This window comes from Anser brachyrhynchus (genome assembly GCF_964034855.1).
Source record: "Anser brachyrhynchus genome assembly, chromosome: 2".
NCBI classification, from domain to species: Eukaryota; Metazoa; Chordata; class Aves; order Anseriformes; family Anatidae; genus Anser; species Anser brachyrhynchus.
Genome location: NC_137695.1, coordinates 42,547,960 through 42,567,605, shown reverse-complemented (window position 1 = coordinate 42,567,605; position 19,646 = coordinate 42,547,960).

Genomic DNA, 19,646 nt, shown 5'->3' with positions numbered 1-19,646 from the left:
TAAAGCAACCAAAAATCTCAGGCTATTTCAAATTAAGAAGTGCTACCATCCACTATACCTCCTATCGCTTTATGAAAAAGTATGCAATATATTGGTTTTTAAATAAATACTTTTAGTCCAACACATTTATAACTTGTAATTACAGATAATTCTGAGCTACTAAAAACTCAATCAAGTCCAAATTTCACACCTGGCCTTATAACGGACGAGAGCGAAACCCCACAGCAGAGCACAGCCAACCATATAAGAAAGGTAAGATATCTTCAATTATTTGTAACACATTGCTATGTACATAAGAACCTTCTCCTCATGGTTGTTATCTCAGAAATCCTTGGAGTGCCAGAACCACTCAGCTTTGCGTCTCAGTTCTCTCTGTGCTTGTGAACAAGGTTCTAAGGATATTCCATATGGAAACATGCAAGTGGTGCTTTTATGCTCACCAAGGGAAGATGTTTCCCTGAAGCCTTTATATGTTTTCAGGAAAAATCTGAGCATCTGCCTGGAGCCCATTTGAATCATATATGCAGTTCACCTCTACAACAGAACCTGACTATGAATCTAAAGGAAAATGCCCAAAGGGTTACACTGCACAATAGCAGGATATATACAGCATTTCATTGCCATGCATATAATCCTTTTTATTTATGAATCAAAACTTAGATACATATCCATAATTGTACAAATAGCTAGTTATATGTAATGAAGCAATGCCCTAATTAATACCTTAGTGATAATAGGTATTTTAGAACTTGTGAAAAGTCAGAATATTTGATTTTGAAAACATACTGAAGAGAAATGCTATTATTGCCTCATTACAAATGCTAGGGTTAAAAAACAGAGGGTAATTAATATCTTTCTTCATCCAGTTATAATGGCTAAACAAATGCAAGATGTAACTATTAATAGGGGTTCCACAGGAGATTAGTTATGGAGCTTCCTTTCTGTTTTTCTACAACAATAAGTTCATAGGATACTGAAAAAGTGCTTACTTTATACCATTTTTTCAGCCCTTCTAAATTAAATTAAATCCATCCAACATGGCAAAAGAGCCCTCAGGCATAATTCTACATACTACTTGTTTGCAGTATTAAATATTCAGTATTTTTCCTTTTAAAAGCATATTTTTACAATTGTAATAAACTTCCTTGCTAAATCATATTTGGGTTTGCATTTAACCTTGTTTGTTTTCCACGCTGTCAAAACTATGCTTTTCATGCACATCACTCTTTCCAATATGTAAAAGACTGAGATGATTTGGAAGGAATTTTTGGAGTAGCATTTTCTTACTGTATTGAGTTCACATGTTTTGTTTTTTTTTATAAAATATAGAAAAGTGAATAAATGGGTGTATTAGTCCAAGCAGTTCCTTGAGTCTGATGTTCTCATGAGCATTCGCATTCACAGTTCCACTTGGCTGTTAGTTGCCTATTTAGTTCAGTCTGATCTATACATTTCATACGTTCTCAGTTGACTGACAATCTCTCCAGTTTTCATATTGGAATCAAACATAGACATTTAGAAGTGTAAAAAACTTTAAATCCTAACATTAGGACAATACAGTGACAACTTAATATGGACTCCTAAGTTTTTGAGTCATACTTGATCTTTATTTATGGGCACAGTGGGTAATTTCAGTAAGGATGTTATGGATCAGTTTGCCTTCTCATTTCCTCTAATTATCTCTCAGATATCATACTAGTGGGACTTTTAGAAGTAGTCAGTAATGTACTAATTATATCTTTGAATCAAAAGACTGCTAAACAAATATATAACTTGGTTATAATTCCACTTCTGCTTATTAGGAGGCTGATATATTCTATCCACAGTTAGGATAAGAAAAGATTTAAGCAGTGCAGCTCTACTATCCTTTTCAAGGATACAAGTACTGAATTTTAAAGGTTTAATGTACATCAGAATGGATTCATGGTACAGCATAAAATACATTGTGAACTCCCAGATTACCTCATTGCCAAATTTCAGTTTCCAAATACAAAGTAGGTAAACAGCAGAACTCTTCAATAAAGCTTTTTCAATACTGGTAAGGCTACTTTACTTTCCCCTTAGAATTTCTTAATAAATCCTACCATTAGTCTACTGAATCAGAAATTATATTTTCTCATTAACTAATTATTCATTTAATAATACTGAGTTCCAACTGTCAGGATACAGCAATGGCCAGGGCACTTGCAGGCCAGCAAAGCAGGGGCCACTCCAGCCAGGCCCTATCCCTCTGCCCCCACCAATGGAACCAGGCAGACCCAGAGACAACGGCCAGGTCAAGTGCTGAGATCACTGAGCAAGTTCATGATGATAAGGCAGGTCTGAGGTCTGTGTGGGAGCCTGGAGTCTATAAAAGACAGGCAAAATGCAGAGAGCATGGAGAAGTTTCATCACGTAGTAAAAGAATAGATATTTCTGATCAAACATCAGCCTGAGCAGGAAGAGATGGCTGCTGCTGCAATGGATTGAAGACGTCTAAGGGCAGGAGAATCACCTGTAGAATCATCTTGTAGATACAACAAGAAATGAGAAGGCAATGCTGCTCACTACAATGCTGGTACGCAGATGCAACCTTGCATGGTGTTTTAATAACCTAGGTATTAATAACTTGCAGCAATAATCACCTTACACTATTCTGGCTACTGAGTATATAATATTATTGATTTTCCTGTATTGGTTTGTTTGTAAAACACATTTTGAATGTTGTTGAGTGGTACAATTATCCTTTCTCAGAAAAGAAAAACACTCTGGCATGTCACCCTCAGAAGACTGTTGACCTGTGGGCTTCTATGCATCTGCAGCAAGGAGTGGGAAATAGTGTCATCCCAGAAGAAAACAAACACAGAGATTTGAATCTTTCTTCAGTATTAGCTTACTTTGAGGTTGTTATCAATTCATTTTCATAATGAAAAATCATAAAAATAATGAAAGACATTAACATCTTTATAAATACATAAAGCCAAGCTCTCATTCACAAGTTCATATCTATTTTAACTTCCTGACCACAAAGGAAGTTGTACAGAGGATAAATTGGTACATTTTCTTATTTGATGAACATGCCTTTTTGTTCAGTTCTTCTTTTAGAGTAAAATATCAACATCTGGAAGTGGAATTCTCTAAAAGCGTAGAATTCCATTATACTAGCAAGCATTAAACAAGGTCAATTCTGTATAAAATAAAGAAAAACCCTCTCCAAGGATCTTATATCAGAATTCTGATCTGCAGTGTTGGTTCTTACGCCATCCAGTTCAATTCATCCATCTCCTGCCATGATCTTGATGTGCTCTGAAATTTCACCAAAGTATAGCTGGTCGCAAATTTCACACTTACCACTTCAGACAAGTGAAAGGTCAAGGGCTTACAACAGTTGTGCAGCTCCTTTTCAGTACCACAAAGCACAGACAGGCATGGAAGTGACTGCAGGTCAGATCAGCTGTAATTTATACTAACTATACTGAGTCTATACAGATATATCTGACTACCCCCAAACAGCAGAATATGTATGTTTGGACATTTATCACTTGTCTTGCTTCTGAAGGCCCCATTAGAGCTGGCAACACAGGAATTTATTTATTTATTTTTAATACTACTTCATTTTCAGGAATCTAACAGTGTAAGACTACTGTTTATTATTTTAACCTTTGTAAGTCACAGAACTGAATTATGGCTGCTCCCTATAGTGACCAAGATAGTGAGCAAAAGCAAACTTAACATTGATGACGTAGCTTTCAGTCCTGAATAAAAAAAAAAATAGCAACTGAACGTAACAATATTTTAAATATATAACTTTCTAAGGTGTACGTCTTTTACAGTTTAGCTTTGTCCTACAAAGGCCTCAGTTAAAGATTCACGACCAATCTCAGCCAAAAATAAATGAAGACCTCTTTGTCCTGAAAAAAATCCCATTAGTCTCCTTTATGAATATGAACTGAAATAGTTCATTTTCCGATTTTGAAATGTCATGTTTCTAAATTGATGTCATGTTTTAAAAGGAATTTAAATATGTGATGATCATAGAAAAAGATTGTAAAAAAAAAACCCTTTTGGAGTATAACCACACTATGTTTTATTTTTTAGAATTGATGCTCAAGTTAAACAACTGATTTTCTTCCTCACATTGTTTACCCAACAGCATATTTCAGCACATCCGTTCATTCCTGATTAACAGAGTCTGTTTCGTTTTTCATTACTGGTGGCTGATTAGAATTATATTATATATACTGTTATTCTAGCAAAGATTATTCTGTTTATGCAAGCCGTTCTGTAGTCCTTATTATCAGACTATAAAATATATAGAAGTTCTTTGGAATAGCTTTTAATCATACAATATAGCAAGAAGCTAATTTTTACATATGCCATGCAAAAAGCACTTCAGTTCTTTGTTAAATGACAACAAATCAGTCTTGCATATCCAAAGTAGCTCTGTTTACAGGTATTGATGGTACCTTTAGCTTCTATTGCCACATTCTGGTAAAAAAGTTTTGGAGTCAGTGAGAGTTATTGTCTTAGTAGGCACTACATCCAGTCTGTCCAATGCGTAATACTTCAAAAGTTTGTTCAAACAAAATATATGTATTTTCTCTTGGAAAAGAAAAATATTCTGAGATTTATTCAAGCATGATGGTGGCATAGGCTATATCACAGTACTTTTGGACTGTTGCAGTACAAATCAATAGTAATGAATCTTGTCCTATTATGTCTTCAGATGTACCAGATGGAATATAAAAGCTCACTTACCATGTATTGAACACATAACTGGAATAGCTGGTGGAATAGATACTAACAGAAAGCAAGCAGAAGCCATCACCAAAAGTAAATCACAATTGGCTACTTATCTGATGTTGACCTTTGGAATTAAAGGAGGACAGGATCTTTTGAGCATATCTGCCCATCTATCACTTCAAAATGCTGACATTAGTACACATATGAAAACACCTCCTAAAAGAAAAGAGCAAAAATTTGCCTCAGGTTGTTGCTCCACTCAGTGAGAACTTAACTGAAATTCAAATTGTGAAATAACACATCTAACAGAAATTAGAAGGTTTTTTTCTTTACCTCCCAGTGTGTGCAGTAAATTAAAGTCAAACACCAACAATTGGCAGCTGGCATTTCGGACTGTGAGGTGTTAGACATCTGGTCCCATAAAATAAAATATTTGATTTGTCTTAAGTATCTAAGTTAGCAGATTACTAACACACATGAAGATTTTGCTTTCAGGAATACCTTTTTGTTGCAATTCCATCAAGAGTTTACATGCCGTTTACTATACATTTGTCTTTGCTAAGTCAGATAAGGAAGTTCAGAATAAAAGTTGTCTTCAGAAACTCCCATATGTTTTTGAGTAACAGTTGCTGTAGCACGAGCCAAGTGGCACACTCAGCTTTATATAACACTGCCTACATTGTGTTTTCTGTTACAGGGTTTCTTTCACTCATTCCCTTCTCTGTGATGAATATGCTGGTCCCATCAGTTAGAATATCCAAAGGAATTTCATTTTTCATGAAATCACATTGCTAATGATTTCTGCAGTAGTCCTGATGTCTCACGACATTAAAAGCTTATTTTTAAAAGTTTACTGCTGCTAATTCTGGCTTTAGCAACCAGATAATTTGAAGATACTACTGCTCTATCTATCCTTCGGTATGACACCGAAATGGTTAAAAATACCACCTTTTAATTGACAAGATGATATCTGAAATCTGCTAATAGCCTTCAATATTGCTCTGTTCTGAACAAACCATTTGCCTGAGAATGTTTCATCACTAGGTGATAAAACTAAAGCCAACCACCCAAAATGAGACTTCAAATAGCAGCAACTTCTTCTTTGGCATAATTCATCAGTGCTCCATGTTTCTGTTCATCTTGCTTGGGGATTTTGATGTGCTCAGGAGAACATCAGTGGTACCCTTGTTTTCTAACACTGAGGCTTTACCACAGAGAACAGTAAGGGCTTCTTACCATTCCTTTTCACTGTTTGAGATTCTCTTGAAAGTAAAGGCTTACGTGCTCAGGTTCTTGCACGTTATGCCCTATGGGCACTGAAACATATTCCAAGACAGTGCTGTTCTCTTAGGCTCTTATGCTTATTAGCATGAAGTCATCCAATCCTAACCAGGATTTTTTCTGCTGGTGTGCATTACCAGTCAATAAAAAGCACCTCATGCATTTTGCACATGCAGAGGAACACAGTACTTTAAGTTCATTGTGAGCAACAGAAATGTGTATATTTCAGTGGCAGTGGAAAAAAAAATCTATAAGTAAATCCCAACTTAAATCCCTTCACAAATAAGTTTCCTGTAATTTACAACTACAGATATCCAAGAAAGGAAGGAGGGAAGGAGGGAAGGAGGGAAGGAGGGAGGGAAGGAGGGAGGGAGGGAGGGAGGGAGGGAGGAAGGGAGGGAAGGAGGGAAGGAGGGAAGGAGGGAAGGAGGGAGGGAGGGAGGGAGGGAGGGAGGGAGGGAGGGAAGGAAGGAAGGAAGGAAGGAAGGAAGGAAGGAAGGAAGGAAGGAAGGAAGGAAGGAAGGAAGGAAGGAAGGAAGGAAGGAAGGAAGGAAGGAAGGAAGGAAGGAAGGAAGGAAGGAAGAAAAGGAAGGAAGGAAGGAAGGAAGGAAAGGAAAAAGAAGAAAGAAAGAAGATAGTCTTACATCACAGAAGACATTACGAAATCAAAAGGACTCCAAGGGAGAAATCACCAAGTCCGCTAATACTAATGATGGTTCCCCATTTAGGGGACTATCACATAATACAACATGGCAGAATACAAGAAGGCACTGCAGAGAGACTGTGATGTAAAAACCATTTGATTCCTCTGTTTGCATGATCAGTAAAAGCTGCAGACTGGAAGGGTAGATGAGAAATAGACATGACCAGACAGAAGCAGTTGTAAGACTTGGACTCACACACTAGGGCAGGATTCAGCTGTCTAAATGCAACTACTTTCCATTTGAGCTGCCCTAGAGTATCCAAGACATCCACACATATGATCTTTGCTAAAAGGCTTTAAACCAGGTATGTCAGGGTATAGTGATGACAGGTTGCAGATAAGTGAGGGAACAGAAGTTGGGGCAGTAAATATATGGGACAGGGTGATGGGAGCAAGAGAGCCCTCAGGACGGAGAAGACAGGTTAAAAGAAAGTTTGCCTCAAGTGCTTGTGCACAAATGCACGCAGGCCGGGAAGCAACAGGAGGAGCTACAGCTCCGTCTGCGAGTGCAGAACTAAGAAATCAGAATAACTGAGATGGGGTGGGGTAGTTCATGTGGCTGGAACTCTGTGTTGTTAGGCAAGGCAGGCAAGGTAGACAAGGAAGGTGGGTGTTATCTACGTGAGGGAGCAGCAAGGATATACGGAGCTCTTTTAGGGAACAGAAGACAGCCAGGCTGAGGGCTTATGGGTTATTATCAGAGGAGAGGCCTCTGACCAGTATTAGGAAATGGATGAAGTCTTCTTTAAGCAACTCAAGAGGCTCACCAGATCCAAAGTCTGGTTCTTATGGATTAGTAACCTAGCATTGGAAGGTTCTGCTGAAAAGGACCTGGGGATCCTGGTCACTTAGCACAAGTCAGTAGTGTGCCCTGTGCATACTGGGATGTATCAACAGCAGCATAGCCAGTAGGTCAAAGACAGCTATTATTCCCCCCTGTTGCTATGTGTCAGAATGCATCTGGAATGCTGCCTTCAGTTTTGGGCCCCCCATTACAAGAAAGACACTGATAAACTTGAGCATGTCTAGCAGAGGACCACCAAGATGATCAAGAGGCTGGAGCACGTGGCCTGTCAGGAGACCCTGAGAGAACAGGGCATCTTTGGGGAACAGGATTTTTTAGAGAAGGTGTGAAGGGACATAACAGCAGCTTTCAGATACTTAAGAGAGGGGTACCAGGAAGGCACAGCCAATTTCTTTATTGAGGAGCACAGTGGGAGAACAAGAGCTATAAATAGAAATGCTGTAAGTTATAGGTGGAAATAAAGAAAAAAAAATACGCTATGGGCATAATTAAGCATTAGAACAAGGGCCCAAATAAACCATGGAATCTCCATCCTTGGAGGTTTTCAAGACTCAGCTGAACAAAGCCTGGAGTAACCAGTGTTGGTGTTGACCTTCCTTCACGCGGAGTGTTGGAGTAGAGACCTCTTAAGAATCCTCCACAATAGTAATTATGTAATTCTGTTATATATAGGATATATATGGTGCAGAAACCACAAGAGACTCTAGCTCTTCTGGAATGACGGATGGAAGTCACATGCAGAACCCAAGGGCACCTCAAATGGCTTTAAAGGCTTGTGTTTAGGCAACTGAAAGCCGGCTTGACTTTGCAAAGTGTTGAGGAGACACATCTGTCTTCTCAAGTGCAGTATATGCAGAGGAGTATATACTTGCCTCTTCTTTTCCATCTCTCGTTAGCTGTTGTACCATTTTGGAATTCATTTCAAGAAAGTTTATCATCACGGTCTTTTGACCAGATGGATAGACATTTCTGGCAACTCCTAACAAGTAAAAATCTCTTTCCAAAATGCCACTCAAACTAAGGCTCATGTTTCAAGGTTGAATCAGCACATTCTTGATGGATTTCATATTCATACTGTAACAGACACCACTGAAGCTAAAAATAGGGACAGGAGTAAAATAGATTTTAAGATGTTCAATAAAATAAATAGTAATTAAGTAGTAATTAAATATGGTCTGACTTAAAATATTATTGTGGACACTACACAACTAAATCTTTATTCTACTTTAATTTAAAATTAATGGGACTGTTTCATATGCCACTATATTAAGGGTGTATCTGATACAGCTTCACTGCCACAGGCCTTGTGAAGGCTGAGATTTTGTGTTCACACATATACTAGTGAGATGGGTTATTTCTTTCAAATGATTTTTGTCTTTTATGAAAGCTTAAGAGAAATAAGACGCAGAACAGGGATTTTTTAACTTCACCAACTTAACACAGCTCAGAGCAGGCCCAAGTTTTGTTTCCACTATCTATATATTATGCTGTAGTGTTGCCTATTAAGTTCAAGCCGAGCAGAAGGAAAGGATGAATTTGCATATCCATTTCCATTCAAGTTATGGACTTTTAAATCCACGTTGCTTGTGTCTATAGACTAATGAATGCACCATTATGGAAGAAGCTTAATATGTCACTGCACTTGGCATGCCCAGGTTTTTGCTCGGCATATAATATTTTGAGAGCCATTTTTTTCAAGCATAGCGTAATAGGCTTTAACTTTGCTAAGCTTTTCTGCCAGGCCTCCAGTGCCCTGCTGTTCTATTATATTGAACTTGTAAGCAGGACGCTCTGCCAGGCTCACCCAGATTACTGCTGCAATAAGGGCCCTGCTGAGTGACTAGTGTCATGATAAGTGCTAGGGAGGGAGTTCACCATCTTGGCATACTGTTCTCATCTTATTAAATTCAGCTTTGTGGAAGCAGGGAGTCTGCCTCTCGGCCTCACTGGCTCTGGCTCAGTCCAACTGCTACTGTCAGACAATATGAAAATAGGAACCACCACAGCTAATGGCAGGTGCTGCACCACCACAGCTGAGGGAAAAAAAGAGAGCTTTCTCTCACTCTCTCTCTCTCTTTTCATTTTATAGGTACTTGACAGGATTGATTTGAAAACATTTAGCTTTTTAATATTATTATAGCTCTCCTACCCGCAGATACTTGCTGAGTCACTGTTTTTTTTTGAACACATTTATTCCGTTCACTTTGCACAGACTCTTTTGTTCTTGTTTACCTACATTAGGGAAATGCACTGTAGCAAACAAGCCCTTGGAACAGGACTGATGCCATCCAGATTTGGTGAAGGATGGTATTCTAAGGATCCAATCCTGACATCCCTATTCAGGCAAAACTGGGTGTTTACCAAGGAAAAATTCCCAAATTCCAGTCCTGGGTTTGCAGTGGGGATGAAGCAAATTAGCCATTCAAGCCCCCCAGAACTCAGTGGCACCTGCTTCCTGAATTCTCATATATTGTTTTAAGATCTAAGTTCTGGGTGGAGGATTCAAGCAGGTGATCCTTTGCAGAACCCCAAAATGACCAGCTGTGCTCTGAGTGAAAGCTGCACTGCTGAATGCAGCAGGAAAAGTGCAACATTCACAGAGAGGAGAGAGAGAAGAGGGGACTGACTATGTGTTTGCAAGCCACCCCTATGGAGAGGGTGAGAATAAAAACCACTAATTTTATGGTATGAATTTGCACAGGATTAAGGTATGGCTCTGTTCTGAATATTAGTTTCTAAAAGAATATGTGCCCTTTATTTTTGAGCCTAAGGCTCTTCTCAGCTAAGAGAAAAAAAGCCCTTCCCAAGGGCTTGAGGAAGGCTAGGTAAATTACTTCTGCACTTGCTGGTATCTCAGCACTTCCAGAGTCTTCCTTGACATCAGCAAATACGTTGTTTCTCACTGTTCAATGGTAAACTTTCAAAGGACCCGATTATTGTCACTTCAGCATTTTGTAAATTGGACGTGATCAACACATGCAGTGTAACCTTTCTGACAGAAATATTGATGTGGTCCAGCTACAGAAGTCACTGTATAGCAAAACGAAGTTGGGATCAATAGAAAACCCAGATTTTCAAACGTGTTTATGGCAGGAGTTGCTAAGTCTGGCAGGTTGCAGTTCAGCAGCACACTTGTTGGCCACGTCAGTCTTCATAAGAGTGACAGGTTTGATTAAGCTCTTTGAGAGTGGCTGATGTAAAAATTCAGACAAAATCAGATCTTTCTGCCAATTTGCAATATCACATTCACAATCTATTCCAGACTCATCAAAGGTAAGGAATAAAGGACTTAACATTTTAATCCCCCCTGAGAAAATGAATAAGGAAATTATGTTTCCAAAAACTGTGATTTAAAAAAAAAAAAAAAAAAACAAAACAAGAGTGGAGAACTATTAGTGAAGCTGACTATCATGAATATTGTGTCACAGACATTTCAGATCCCAGGCAATTCACATGCAGGGGAATTCTTGTCAAAATTCAAGGGCAAATGAAAGGATAAATGAAATCTGTCTGGTAAAGTTCATTAGTTGGACAAATCCAATTTGTATATACCTGTTCTTCATTTCTGTATCACATTCATGAGGCTGTCATTTGCAAAGGCTTTAAAATGTTCCTTCTAAGCTATGCTTTTTTTTTTTTTTTTTTTTTTACTTTGTGTGTATATGGTTAGGGTAGGGTTGCTTTTTTTTGTTTTTTTTTCTGGTCAATATATGGTTTACAGAGAGCAAATTGCCAAGAAAAACATGATTGATTTTGAAGAGATTTTAACTTTAACTTTTCTCTTTTTACCTACCTCTTTCTCTATAGACTTAAAAAGTTTACCTAAAGCTCAGAGCAGTTGACGAATGGGTTACAGTGGAATGGTTGCTGGAAACCAGAAGTGTAACCAAAGGGTAAGTAAAGAAAGCTAACAATATCAAATGAAGTTCTGCATTATGTGAAATTGTTTTTATTTTTATTTGCTTTAAGAAAACACAAAGATCCCAGGCTTATATCTTTGTCACTGAATCCAGGCTTGGAATCAATAAATGGGGGGATGATTGTGGCATGATTCAGAAAACATTTTATGAGGAGTGCATGGAATCTACTCCAACCTAGAGCTGACACTGATGTCTAGCCCTTGTGCCTGCAAACATGGAACAAAAAAGGTTGTAATTTCAGTGGTTTAATGGGAGTTGCTCCTTCTGTCAGATTCTGAGGCATTAAATGGCCTTGGGATGTGATTGCAACAGACGTCTCTTTGCAAGGAAGGACATCAAATCAAGATTCAGTTGTTTCTGATTTTTTGTCATTTTTTTATGGAAGAGGAATGCCCCTGAGGTATTCTAACTGTACAGCAAAATTGTAACAGGATAGCAGAGCTGAAAATAGGGTTTTCTGGAGTAAATCTGGATCTTGAAACTTGATTCCATCTCCAGTGACTCTGCTGTTGAAAAGTCTAATACTTTTAAATTGTGTAAATCAGATGGGCAAGACATCCTGAATGGAGGCAGGCTTAAAAAAAGTTTTCGCACTATTTTTTCATTGGTTGCATTGGTTGCAAGAGTAACATAGAGTGCATTACCAAAGACAAGAGCACTGTACCGTTGCATTTCAGGTATCTTTTGTCCTGGTTAGCTGACAACCTCTTTTTACAAAAGACATTTGTCAAGCACAACAGGCATGCACTAATTGTATAAGCCTAGGAATGCCTGTGTTATGTTGGGAAAAATAACATAAAAATGGAAACAATGGACCAATCATTTAGTTATTTTAATAAATCAAATTACTTGTGTTAGGTTTTCTATGTATGTATATATATTTCTAATTATATGAAAACAGCATTTTTTGGACATAGCACTTTGGAGACAAATATACTCTTACAGTATTTGTAACAGAAAAACTGAATCATTATGCTAGCATACGAGAATGAGAGAAAAAAAAAAAAAGAATCTATTTTCACTGTCCAAGTTGAATGAAATGTGAAAAATAAACAAACAGCACAGATGGTGGAACAGTTTAAATTTTTAATACTCTTCCAGTGTTAATTATTTCCGATGTTTAGAAGAGCATCATAGCAACATATATTAAAATGTTATTTCATTCTAAAAAACAGCAACAACAAAACAACAACAACAACAAAACCTTTAAGCAGATGAGCAATTCACAATTTTCAGCAAAGTCATATTTAAAAAATATTTTTGGAACATAATCAGTTCAAATTTTCCTGGATAAATATTAAACAGTCTGCTCAAATTCTTCATTTTTGGCAGGATCTTATTTCTGTGTACTGTGGGTAACGTATCTGAAAACTTACAGTTTTGTATGCTCATTTCTTTTATTAATTTGCAATGAAATTGCATTTCCAGAAATGCAAGAGTAGACAAGCAAAACTTGAATTCTCACTAACTCCCGTCATTGTTTTTCAGTATTCTCACAAACCACACAAATTTTGGAGAGAATCCCAAATGGCAGGTGTTGACACTAAGTAGAGACAGGAACAGCCTTCTTGTTAACATATTATCTACTCCTCACCTACCACTGCTCTGTTACGAAACTCATTGACAATGAAAGCTAAACAAAGTATCTGAAAACTAATTCAGTAGTGTTACAAATATTTCAGACAGCTGCATGAACGTTTCTGCAGCTTAAATGCAAACCCGGAGAAGAACCCCTGAAGCCTTCTCTATGCCTGGCCACATTGGATAACATCCAGGCAAGTATATTTTCTTTCCAGAGCAAATTTAAAGCATTCTTTGCAAAAGGTGGTGTCCTGGAGAGATGAACTGGGAAAACAAAAAGACAGATGGAGGAAAGCAAATGAATCAGGTACTCCTGCTTGTGCAAGGAAGTGAATGAGGAGGACAACTAGTTATAACCTCAGCAGATCCACATTGCTGTGTAGCGGACCCATTAATAAATTATACAATACTGGAGCATACTATACATTAGCATTTGATCTAAATAGTCTCATCCCAAGTCACAGGAGATGGAGTCTCCTGTGAACCACCATTTATTTCTTTCATCCCCATGAGAGATACTGTGACTCCTAACCAAGGAATATACTAGCTTATGTAGTGTTGCAAGTAATGAGTGTCGTGGTATTTTAATACTTTTTCAAATTACTTTTGCTTTTGATAGAAAAGTATCAAATATGGAGAAAGCAAATATTTGGTCACCTACTTAAGAGAAGAATACAGCTTTTGCAGGCTTTGTTTTTGTGTTCAGCAGTTTCCCTCAAACGTAGAGAAACAAGAACTCTTTCAGGCCTGTTACTGTCCTATTGTCCTCCAATTCTACATGTGACTGTGGTAGGTCTTCGTAGGTATTGACAGGTTTGTCAGGAATGTCATGGGCTCAGGTCTGTGGAGCTGAACTTTTCTTGCCAGAAGCAATGAAATGGTTGACTGATTCCACATTAAGTGCATGTAATATTTATAGCAAGAATAGCCAATCTACATCGTACAAAGAGTTTTTTAGGGGAGGTGGGAATTACTGGACATTTCTTAAAAGAATAGTAATTTAAATTTTCTTTTTCCAACATCATCTAATGTGGATTATTTGCTTTTTGCAGCGAGATTTTTGATTTCCTTTTTCCATATATGTATTCCTCTTCCTTTTCTTTCTTTCCTATTGGCAAGAAAGAGAAAGCAGGGAAAAAAGAGAAAATGAAAAACAGAAGCTGTTTGAACCAAATTCATACCAATGGCAGCTGTAATTGGAAAGAAAGGAGAAAGGACAAAAGAAAATATCTCAGTCAGTGCCCTACAACTATATAATCCCTCTCTTAATTGTTCCTAACATTTTTTATTTATTTATTTATTTTTTGCATGAAAGCCCAGAGCACATCTCTTGTTCTCATAGACTGAAGAGCTGTAGAGCTTTTTTACTTGAGATCAGAGACAGGTATGGGGCACAGACTATGCAGGATATTTTTTATGTAGAGGTCCCTCTGAAGGATCATTCTCTGGAGTTACTGACTACTGTCACTTTGATAGAGCTTTCTTTTTTCTTTTCTCTTTTAACTTGAGGATTGTACTTCCACATTACCTAGCTGGATATTGATGTTCAACTCATCCTAATCACTCAGCTATTAAGGAGGTGCTATACCTCCATGATATACCTTACCTTTCCTCTGAGGGAGCTAACATCCACATTTTCCATATTCCTTTTGGAAACTATAACCAAGATAACAGGTAGATAACAAGATTACAGTTAGATAAGTTTTGCTGGGTAAATGCAAAACTGTAGTTTCAGCTTGCTTCCAGGCTACTCATTCAGGGAGGAGAGGATGCTTCGCATATACCCCATAAATGTGCTTTAGCTGGTGTGTGCCCCAGCTGAGATACCTTATAATGAGCCTGATTTTTTGGAAAATAGCCTTATAATGAGCCTGATTTTTTGGAAAATAGCCTTTGAAACTAGGTCTTTAGCAAGAAACACTACTCCCTGTCAGATGCTTGACAATATGCTGCCTTGTCTTCCTCTGTAATTTCTACAGACCTCACTGGGGACTATCTCTGGTGACTATCACAAAACCCTTCTATATTAAATGATAATTTAGCTGCTACCTGTTATAGATTCACATCCTTTACATATCAGCCACAAGAGGGGGATGTGGAATACTCACTGATTAGTAGGTTTTAGTCCAGTGTTTCTGACAGTTGTCAGTGTAGCTTCTATGATTTTTACCATCCAGCCACTTTTAGCACCAAGCTTATTTTCCTGGACAACATGGCTTTCAATATTCTATTTTCAGCTAGGAGCAACCTTTAGACAGGGTTCATACGGAAACATTTTGTCACCTAAATTTGACCCCTCCTTTACTCCTTGAAAGAACAGTTACAGTTGTTTAACACTTTCAGAGAACTATGCAGCTATCTCAACACAGAAGAAGGAATTAATGGTACAATGAGATTTTTTGAATAAATAAATCCTAATTGATAGATAGGTTCTAATTACAGGGAACCTGATTTAAAGCAACTGTACTGTGATAGATTATTTTGGAGACAGAACAGTGCGTACTGTAGAAAAATTGTACATGAGGGCAAAAGAAATAGACAATTGCTTTTGGGGACTGTGTAGATTAGTACATCATTGCATACTAACAAAGTGCTAATTGCTCCTTTTGACCACAGGCCCAGTTTACAGAGCTTTAGCACAAATGTGCCCTGTACACTAAATTACAAAACTAACACTGCATTATTTCTCGGTACAGCTTGCAAATTCTTGTAGGGCAGTATGCATTAGCCTTAATTAGATGCAAAGAAAAAGGATGGCATAGACATACTCACTTGCAATTTAGAAAGAACAGCCCTGGTGCTAATTACTCATGTTGCAAATGTTGCATTTGCTTTGTGATGATAGTACTAAAAGCAAACAGTACACCTATATTTATATAATGCCAGGATTATGTTTTAGTATTGTACATGATAACTACACAAGCAATAATTTGTCTTTACTTGATATGCTAGCTAAAAAAAAAACAAGTGTGAGTTACTTTAAAGAGGTTGTTGGTACTGACCTTAGAGAAATTTTAAAATAGCAGCAGTTTAGAATATTTGCCGATTATTTAATGACCATTTTGCAATAACTGAGAAGGTAGAACAGAACTATGTAGAATAGTCTCTCTTCTTTATCTTGAAGATATCAGAAAACAAGATGTTTTAGTTTGGGAAAATGGCATCTCATCTTTTTGCTCCTTTTCTAAAAGTCAAGAATTATTTGCACACTGAGCTCTTTCCACCCCTCAGACAGGATAGGAAGAAGCATCATGACTGGATAAGAGAAGAGGCAGTAAGAGACTCCTTTGGTTTGAAAAGACCTAAATCTACAGGTGTCATTCCCATTCTGCTGCACATCACTTAAAACTTTCCTGCAGCAGACTTGGCCTGTGTCATCCTGCTAACAGGGAAATTTGGAGTTTGGGCTTCCTTCACATACTGGTTAGGTCCCTCTCTTCTTTTTGTGCTGGACTTCTTACAGGTCTGACACATTCTTTAGATATGCAGCTGGGCACTAACTCAACTCATTTTCTACTATATGTTAATTCCAGCACTTTTAATTTGGGATTTGAAGACCTTAGTACTAGAGGCCCAAACTGACAATTCAGGCATGCATTGTAGTGTTTTAGGGTAGGGTAAATATGACAGTATTTTAGTAAGGAGACAGTATTTGGAAAAGTGAAGATGCTATAGGGTTTATTTCAGACTTGTGAAAAGAATAGACAAAATATTCTGTGGGGTTTCCTTTCACCATTGTTAGAACAATGGTAATACTGAATAACACAAAGTCTATTCTCTGTCTTTTTTAATAATTAAGTTGATAAAAAAAAATATAAATTGTAACTGAAAAGGACAGGTATGTGTCACCATAAGGGTGCTCTGTGTCACAAAGCACGTATGTGTCAGCTCCAGCCAAAACAACCACCCACTCAGGGTACTGAAGGGTAGGCATGCTGTTATGACCCAGATTCAAATGGTGAGAGTAGGAGTGAGAAAGTGAAAGTGTTAATAATACTTCAAGCACAGAGCTAATGAGAGGGGAATTTCTGGGATTCCCCTTTCGTTCTCATTCTCTTTCAAAAGAAAACTACAGAGTTCCCTCAAAAAGAAGAAAAAAAAAAAGCATCTCTTTGGGTTATCAACAAATATTGAACTTGTAGACTGAGTGATGTGCAGCACAACTGTGTGCCTATCATGGCTGAAAATATGCATGTGAATACTGAAGAGGGATAGATGAACTGAGAGGTATAATAACCTCAGAGGATTAATGACATTTTGACTAGTGCTGAAACACTTTTTAAGAATGGAAAAAGATGGGGAATTTAGCATACTGACATACTTCTTTGTTTGCTGCAGCTGACATAAATTTGAAATACAATAAATCCGTTGCAGCTGTCAACACCAAATCCAGCAGCCTGCCCCACCAAATAGCTTGCACAATGGCTTTTTGGAGAGGATGGAGCATATGCTTACCATACTGCTGCAAAAAAACTCCTCTTCCTTGCTCCTTCATCTTCCTTACTCGATTCATTCTGATTAGAATAATCATGGTTATATTGCTGAAGTATTTAATATTTTGTATTTTACAAAAATGTTAGGAAACCTACCAACTCAGATAGGCTTTGTATCCACATGGGATGTGGTTAAACAAGTAACATTAGCAAATTCAAATATTTTACAATGGTTGCTCTTTTCGTTTTTAATGAAGTTTAATAATTAAGGAATTACAGTTCGATCAGACTCCAGCAGCTTTTGTGCTGAACAGCACTCCTCGTGGATCCAAATTACTTGCTCCATCACAAGGAGGTGACTCATGCAGGTAGATTCTACACTGCAGAGACAAGGATTGCAACATCGAGTTCTCTGCAAACTTCTGTTCCTTGGGAATTCCTGTATTCAATGTGTTTTCCCATAGTAAGTGTAGAGCAGTAAAGATAATCATGTGGTAGCTCTCTCTTTAACCTGTTAAAACTGCATTGGATTAAAGGGCTACCACTGTTTCTTTCTGTTAATGTTTTCTTCCTTTGATGTAAGCAGCTTTTCGGTTGGAAAGAATGAGAAATGTCGGTATGTGGTTGCTTGCTTACAATATTTAGAGTGACTTCAATAAATATGACTCTTGCAAAACAGAAATGATTTATTTACATTATCAGTTGTGCTTGCAGAGAGATTCCCCTAACGTAGAGCATGAATGAATTAAAAGTGGGGCTCAGGGGTGGCTCATTAGCCTGCCTTCCTCTGAAGCTTTCCTGAGGTGCTGGAAGGTTGAGGAGGAGAAGGACATTATCTCCTTTTGTGAAGGTTCATGTCAAGGCTTTTTCTGCCAGTGACTGAGCACAGATATTGAAAGTCTGTTCTATCTCCCCAAAGTCTGATGTCAACATCAGATGTCATCCTTAGCAGCAGCAGCAGCAGCCGCCGTGACAGTAAAAGGCAAACAGTGGAAGACGTAGCCAAAATGTTGAAGTCCCTGCTTCCCTCCTCGGGGCTAACAAAGCATGCAGAGACCTACATTCTGAGCCTGGGACACAGCTGTTAAAAGCACTTTAGTTTTCCAACCTGTGTGTCTGGAAAACTTCGTGATTGCAAGTGATTCGGACATGTCTGGCTTTTAGAGCAAAGCAAAACTGGATTCTTAAAGTTTGAAGGCGTAACAACTGAGCAAGAATGGCAGAATTTCACACCTCTTATTTCAGATTTTCAAAACAGGCAAAATAATGTGCCCGCTGTTTTAACCCAACTTTGGTTTTAATAAAAAACAATATATGGCAATATATAGCTATATAGATGGAATTAAATGAACCGTAAAATATACCCCAGAAACCATAACAAACTACATTGGTATAGAAACCTTCATTCTAAGGGACAGTTTCAAAAGTATTCACTTCACATAAAAGCTGTTCATTAGTCTCATCACATTTCCTGGAAGAGTGGAACTGTTAGCAATATACAGCAGTATTGGAAAACACTTTAAAATGACTGTATCCAAGAACTGGAGTGAGTTGCCTTACAGTAGGTTGTCATGCTGTTTCTTTTTCTTCTTTTTTTTTTTTTTTAGCTGCCATCTGTGCTCCAGCATTTAGGCTTTTATTAAAGCAAAAATCCACTGTAAGGTTTTGGTCTCTTTCACATTAAATTCTGAGTTTAATATTCAAAATTGTTTCCTCAGAACAACTGAGAACTTGATCATATTGTTTCAAAGAAAAACTGAAATTCCATCCTCTTCTTTTCCAGTTTGCATGTGATCCTCATCAGTTTAAAATGTGAGCAGTTCTAGAGCTGTATGGAGTCATCTGAAGGCAAAACCAGAAACCAAATACAAAATGTTGTAATGAAGCTTATTTGCTCTTCTGCAAGCTTGCAATTGCATGCCTGAGAGGTCAGGATTGCTCCATTAATCTTAGCAGTACCAACTTAAACACCTAATGACAGTAACTGAACGGTAAATATTATTAACCATTTCATCTTTGATCAAATTATATGACATTAGATGTACAGAGATTGACATGAGTTGCCCTATGCAGTAAACATGAGTAATTGAAGGGATAAATTACTAACTGTCTGAATTGCTTGTTAAGAAAACTTATGAAATTTCCTGTCATAATTTTAAAAATATGTTTTAATTCTTGGGTACTTTGGTGGGCGGGTTTTT